At 43.0% G+C, this 6,538-nt stretch overlaps 1 pseudogene; it reads left to right on the top strand.

Annotated features, from left to right (window-relative positions):
• Positions 1-5,014: 5,014 nt before the first annotated feature.
• LOC114092516 (neugrin-like) lies at positions 5,015-6,288 on the top strand (annotated as a pseudogene).
• The last annotated feature ends 250 nt before the right edge of the window (positions 6,289-6,538 follow it).

The following is a 6,538-nucleotide window of genomic DNA, read 5'->3' as shown; positions in this document are numbered from 1 at the left end:
GTTAAGATGGCCTGTACTCCCGAGGATCCTTCAGGAACTGCAGTTACCAGAGCCCTCTGCAGTAAGGGCAGCATAGGTCCAATGTAGACTGTACTATTCATAACCCTCAGTAACCTGCAGCTTGCAGAGACTTTAGCAGTGAGGGTGTTACTGACAAAATGACAAACTATGCTACCCATTACCCTTGGGTGCCTCTGTTCCCAGGAGCCTCTGGAGTGAGAGCTGCAAGGGCAGAAAACCAGACTTAAGGCTCAGAATCCCTGGGGATGACTGCATACCCTGTAACCCTGTAACTTCCAGAGGTTTCTGTGGAGAGAATTGTATTGGTAGAGCACACTACCTAGAATCTCCAGGGTACCAGGGAAAGCATGGCATCTGTAGCTCCCGTGATTCTGCCAGCAGGGCTGAAACACTAGACTACATTATTCAGAACCCTCAGGGCTGCAACTCCCCAAACCTTCTGTGGTAAGTGGGCAAGCCATCGGATTGCAGTGCCCATAATCCTAAGGGGGACTTTAGCCTCCAGAATTCTCTGAGTGGCAAAACACTGGGTTACATTACCCCCAACCCTCAGGGGGTGTAGCTCTAAAGATCCTCTGTGGTGAGAACCATAGGGCAGAGAATTTAACTATACTATCTAAAATCCCTGGGGGGGGGGAGGTGTTGCCCCCGTGAGTATGCAACCTACAACTCTTAGAGGTCTTCACAGTGAGGGCTGTGCAGGCAGAAGGCCAAACTACACTACCCAGAATTCTTTGGGGCCTGGAGCTCCCAGATACCTTCTTGTTTAGGGCTGCTCGGACAAGCTTTGTGTTGAGTATAGAGATTCATCTTGGGTGTTCAGGCAGATCCCAGGAGTCTTCATGATGGGGTCCACTTAGATAGGATGGACTGCCTTATCCAGAATAATCAGTGGCCCACAGCTCTCAGAGACCTTTGACATCAGGGCTCCCTGAGTAGAATTGACTACAATACCCAGAATTCCTGGGGGCTCAGAGCACCAGGTACCACTATAGTGTGATCTGCAACAACATAGCACCAAGCTACAGTGTCCCTGATGCTTGGGGTCCTGCAGCTCCCAGAAGCCTCTGTGGTGAGGTCTGCATGGGCAGAACACAGGACTATGCTTTCCAGAATCCCTAGGGGCTCCTGTGTGATGGGGTAGCCTGCAGCTCTCAGAGACCTCTGCAATGAGGGCTGCATTGTAAAATACTGGATTACACTAGCCAGAATCCTGGGGGTATGTGCTACTTACAGCCTCCCCAGACTTCTGTCAGTGCTGCATGGGCAAAACACCAGAATACAGGTTACCTGGGCCAGCACAGGGCAAACAACCCACATGGCCCTCTGTAGGAAGGGCTGCATGGGCAGAACACCATATTACACAGTTCAGAATCCCTGAGAATTCTGAATGAATGTGTAGCCTGCAGCTCCTAGAGGCATCCAAGATGAGAGCTGAATTATCAAGAATGAATTATCTAAAATCATCTAGAATGTCCCAGGGCTGGGGGGTGAAGCCTGCAGTTCCCAGAGGCCACCAGGTTCTTCTCACCTTGTCTATGAACATTATTAAAATGCATTTAAATGATACATTTAAATAATATTAAAGAATTTTAAATAATCATAAAGATGAATGTAGAATAAAAGGAATTGGGTTTTATAATAATACTGTATCCCTCTCCTTAAAAAGTATTAATTATCTTACAGCCTCAGGATACCTAGTAAGAATATTATTAGGAGAATAAGATAAATGTATCCATAATAATGGACCTTCTTGCCAAAATACTCCTGTTGGAATATTTTTGTTGGTAGTACAATAAATAATAAAGGCAAACTTATATCAATTCTATACAAATGCATATTTTCCATATATGTTTCAATGACTTTTAATGTCTTTCTTGCTTCAGGAGTTAACATGCGGGGTGAATTTGGATCTGATGGACCTTTTAGGATATCAAATAAAGGTCCCAACTCTCCTGTTGGTATGTCTAGATAAGGTCTTATCCAATTTATGTCTCCTAATAACTTTTGAAAGTCATTAAGTGATTTGAGTTGATCTACTCGTATTTGAATTTTGGTGGATGGACCATGGTTGAGGATAATAGAACTCCTAAATAATTAATTGGATAATTTAATTGTACTTTATCTATTGCTATCTCTAGATTATAATTTTTTTAATAAGTTTGTAAGTGTGGCATAACATTCTAGCAATGTGTTTTTATATTTGTGTGCTAATAATACATCATCCATATAGTGAAATATCTGTAGTTCAGGATTTTGATTTCTAAGTGGCTGGATTGCTTTGTTAACATAAATTTGACACATAGTTGGGCTGTTAGCCATCCCTTGAGAGAGTACTTTCCATTCATATCTCTGATCGGGACCTTCATAATTCAATGCAGGGATAGTAAATGCAAAACGTGGATTGTCCTCAGGATGCAGCCAGGAGCCCAGGCGGGCAGAGGTGAAGAAATATGTAGCTGAAGGGAGCCCCTACACTTGCACCCAACAGCAGAAGGCTAGAAACAGGCCACTACAGAGGTCTCTGGGAATTATAGTCTTTAGGCAGAGTTCCTGGGTTTTTCTTTTCCCTTAAATCTCTACCATGATGGTCCCATTGTGATATATTCAACAACTCCTCCTTAAAAAGCCAAGGGCTACATTTTTGTATTGTATCAACATATGCCCTAACTGTTCTTGGTTTTACTGTGGTGCCTCCTTCCTCTAGCAATTTACTTAACACTCTTTTGGTTTGTTTTTTTTTTTTTTTACTAATTTCTGATCTCATATTTCTACTATAAATATAATGCAACCCAATAAGATATCACAAAACAAAACCGAAACAGAATGAAACAAAAACGGAACAAAACTGCATTGTATCAATTTTCCTATTTTCTTGAAATGTATATTTGTGGTCTATCTTTATCTCTTCCTCAAGGCCAAACAACTTTTCTAGCATCCTATTTATTTCTAGGGGCAGGCAGCTTGAAACAGAAACGTAACAAATCAAAACAAGAACACATTTCTTTTTTGAAATGGTCACCCATTCTCTCACCCTGCCCTCAGGGGCGAGAAACTTCACTTACCCCCAAGCTTCAGGTGTCCCCTGCATGGGCCACCAAATGCTAGTCTGGCTAGGCACAAAATAACAGAGCCGCCACAAGGCACTTGTAGGTTCAAACAGGAACTACTTTATTGCCAGAACTCCACTAGAACACTCCCCAACTCCTCAGAAAACCCGCGAGAACCAACGGGAACTCAACGGGAACTCCATGAGAACTCAAAAGTAGCGGGCACTCGAGGTAGCAGGAGCCGCCCCACTGCCAGACAGCAGAGGTTTATATATACAACTGAATACGCTGGTGTTACTTCTCAACCACTCCTTCTGGCAAAATGCCAGGCGCCATCCCGACCTGGTTGTGGCTCTCAAAATCATGTGATACTGGGGATTGAACCCAGGGCCTCACATATGCCATGCAAATGCTCTACCACTGAGCTATACCCCATCCCTTTAAAAATCTTCCATACTGGCCTTGAATTTGCAATCTCCCTGCCTCAGCCTTTTGAGTAATTAGGATTCTTGGCATGCAATACCACACTTGGTAAAAATTTAATTTTATAAATTCCATGCTATCAATATTTTCTTCTGCCAATTTAATTTTAGTATTGTGTGTTAAAACTCATCACCAAGGGCTAGGGATATAGCTGAGGTTATATGTAGCTGAGGTTGTCCAACATGTGTGCAGCCCTGCATTTGATCCCCAGTTCCAGAAAACACACACACACACACACACACACACACACACACAGTTACCACTCTCTAAGATTACATGGATTTTCTTCTGTTTCTGTTTAAATTTTTTTTTCTCAAATTTTAGTTATGGACGATTCTGAGTCAAGTTTTGTGGAAATTTCGGTTTGCATATACATTCATTTCACTGAACATAGTTTCCAAAAGCTTGTTCAATCAACACTTTTTGACATAGTGTTTAATGAGTTTCATTTCCATTTGAATTTCCAAAATCATGGCCTTGAATAATCTGGATAGAGTACAGAAGTTCATCTATTTCCCAGGAATGCCAGAAGGGGACATAAATGCACCTCTGAACTGCAGTGTCCTGCACTAAGTCCCAGCAGCCACCAGAGGGCATGTCACCTTCCTGGACCCGGTGGTAACATGCTTCTGATATGGCGATGTGATAGGGCTAACATGTTATTTATATGCAGCCTCTAATGCTAATGCATTATCCATAGTGACTTTTGATACTAACGTGTCCACATGGGGTCTCTTATAGTAATATAGTGCCCATAGCTTTATTACATTCAGCCCTATCTTCTTTAACATTAGTATAATGTCCACATTGTAGCCTCTAATGTTAATGTAATATCCATTTTGTGGCCTCTAACAGTAATATAATATTTGTATGGTGGCCTTAGATGATAATATAATATCAGAATCATACTCTCTAACAGGAATAAAATAGGTACACTGTGCCCTCATAACATATAATTACTGCCCTGTGGTTTTTAATATTAATGTAATGTCCAAACTGAGGCCTGTGATACTAATACAATATCTACACTGTGGCCTCTAATATTAATATAATATTAACACTTTTGTTCATGGAATATCCATATTATAGCATCTAAGACTTATGTAATATCTGCCCAGTGGACTTCAGTGCTAATATAATCTCCATAGTAAAGTATCTAAACCTGATATAATAGCTGTCCTGTGGTCTTTCATTAAAAATGTGGTATCTATAATATACAATCCGAAACTAATATAATAGCTGACCTTTGATCTTTAATACTAATATAATATACATGCATGGCCTTAAACTACTATAACAGGTGCCCTGTGGACTTTAATACTAATGTAACATCTACATGATGAAATCTGATTCCAATATAAAACTGACCTTTGACTAATATAATATCCATACTACTACTGATATAATATCCATACTATAGCATATGAAACTCATAAAATAGGAGGGCGGCTTACTTCGCCATGGCGGTCACCCTCAGCCTATTGCTGGGCGGCCGAGTCAGTACTGCTGTCGCTGCCATGGGTTCGCCACCTGAGGGCTGGCGGGCTCAGGCCCTATGGGCCGTGAGCCGGACCGGATGCCGACTGGGAGCCAGAGGAGCGGGAGCTGCGGGAGGTAGAGAGGCCAGCTCCTTTCCGGCCCCAGCCTGAAGCTGGCCTTGGGCCTCAGCGCTTGGGACCGCGCCCCCGGACGCCAGGCGTCCTCCACTGGGACTCTAGTTTCTTCTTACCTGTTGTTAGCGGCGTTGCGACAGATGTTCAGCTCCCTTGGGACACAGGTTCCTTCGCTAGTGACGTATATTTCGTCACACTTTTAGATAGTTCAGCATGCTTACAGGCAATTATTGTTGTAGGTGTTAGATTTTTGGGTTGGTGCACAGAGTGGTGTTAAGCTGGCAAACGTGGCCCGTGGCCTTTACTGACACAAAAGAGGGCTGGGCTCTTGGTGATTTAGCCCGAGACTTTTCAAACACCCATCTTGCTTCCACGCATGGCTTCTGCCATTGGTTCTCTCCCCCAGCACCCTGAAAGGACAGAAAAAAGCAATTCAATTCCAGAAAATTCGGCAAATGGAGGCGCCAGGTGCCCCGCCCAGAACTCTGATGTGGGAAGCCATGGAGCAGATACGGTATTTACATAAGGAATTTGCTGAGTCCTGGTCAGTTCCCAGGTTGGCTGAAGGTTTTGATGTCAGCACTGATGTTATCCGAAGGGTTTTAAAAAGTAAATTTGTACCCACTTTGGAACAGAAACTGAAGCAAGATCAAAAAGTCCTTAAGAAAGCTGAGTTTGCCCACTCACTCCCGCAGCTCCAGGGCTCTAGAGATACCGTGAAGCCACTTGCTGCAGGCCACTCTGTATCAAACTCTTTGCTGATGCCAGGGGATGAAGTTTCATCTGAAGGTCAGCATCACAGCACAGCTTTGACAGTGATAGAGTCAAAAACTCACAGTACAAATGCATTGAGACAAAAGGGAAGGAATAAAGGAATCCAGGGCTTGAAGAAGGAAAGCTTTGTGCCTATCACTGCAGCCTTAGGTCATCAGAGAGAGCTGCAAAAATACTCCAATGATTGTGTAGGCACCAGAAGAACTGACAGTAATGGATTGCCAAGTGATGAGAAACTGGAAATGTTGAAGACAGGGGAGCTTCAGAACCAGAACTTCAGCAGCAAAGTGGTGCAGCGGGGATGGGAGTTCTTTGACAGCAATGGGAACTTCCTGTACAGAATCTGAGTTGGGGCCCAGCTTGTGGAGATGCATGTGAAACAGCTAGACTAATATATTTGGAGCTGCCAAGATTTCTGCATGTGGATATCTACTTTGAAATAGGAGGAATTTGATGAGCCTGGAATATGGACAGAAAGAGCTGCTTGGTTATTCAAGCTTCTTGGATCACTGCTTCCAGTCTGACCTGTGCATCTTCAGTATTCTCCTTTTTGCTTAACTTCTGTATGTTGAAAATCAGTATTGTTTCTGTGATACT

This window comes from Marmota flaviventris, chromosome 7, assembly GCF_047511675.1.
Source record: "Marmota flaviventris isolate mMarFla1 chromosome 7, mMarFla1.hap1, whole genome shotgun sequence".
NCBI lineage: Eukaryota > Metazoa > Chordata > Mammalia > Rodentia > Sciuridae > Marmota > Marmota flaviventris.
Note: the sequence above shows the minus strand (reverse complement) of the source record. Positions and strands in the feature narration are given on the sequence as shown.